Here is a 914-nt window from a genome sequence, read left to right as displayed (position 1 = left end):
CCTCCATGACTACAAGCCAAACTAAGCCTCTTTCCTTTTGTATTATTAAGTATTCGGTTCCAGCAACAAGAAATGGAGTAAGAAAGCTATAATTAGTGTAAACTACTTGTGGGCATTTCTATGAGTGCTCAACATGTAATAATTGGCCAATATTTGAATTTATTTTGGGTGTTGATATGTTTTGTGTCTACTTTCTAAGCCACAAAATATCATTCTCAGAGCACAGCTCATCATTTTCAACTAGAAAAGATCTTCATGATACTTATACTACTGCTCAGAGAGTACAAAGAAACAGCAAAATGTCCCATATGGAAATGCATGCATATGCTAAGATTAGCAAATGCTTCTCCATAAACCTAAGCACACTGGAAAGTCAGTGGCAATGTTTGAGACAGATGAAATTGAAGACTATATTACACTGAGCAGCTTTTCCAAGGAGTGGATCAACCCCTCAGAAACCTTCCCAAGAGAAGTAAATAATGTTTGCCTCAGTCTATTGGTCCTCTGCCAACAGGAAATCCTCTTGTGGCACTTCTAAGAATGTTTTCACAGAACAGAGATACTAAATATCTAACTGATGGAGCACAGGGAAGGCCACAAATCCCTTCTGGCACATATTCATTGATGTACTAAATACTTTATAAATTTTTCAATGGCACAGATGCAGAAGAGCCTGCTAGGGTCTGGGTAATATGAGCAGGGGATTGCTGTGGCTAAGCAGAGAAAGTGCCCCGTTGATGATGTGCTGGGGTGGCAGCCCAATTGGGGGTCTATCACTGCTTCTCAAGGGGCCAGTGCCTCAGTGCTATCACTGTTACTCAAGGGGTTAGTAACTCTGCTTCATTTTGCTCCCTGGGAGCTCTGCCTCAATACTCATGCTTTCTGCCAGCCTGCAAGCCTTTCCTCCTTTCCCT

The sequence above is a fragment of the Mastomys coucha genome, chromosome X (assembly GCF_008632895.1).
Source record: "Mastomys coucha isolate ucsf_1 chromosome X, UCSF_Mcou_1, whole genome shotgun sequence".
Taxonomy (NCBI): Eukaryota; Metazoa; Chordata; class Mammalia; order Rodentia; family Muridae; genus Mastomys; species Mastomys coucha.
The sequence above is the reverse complement of the archived record's forward strand: the minus strand, read 5'-3'. Positions refer to the sequence as shown.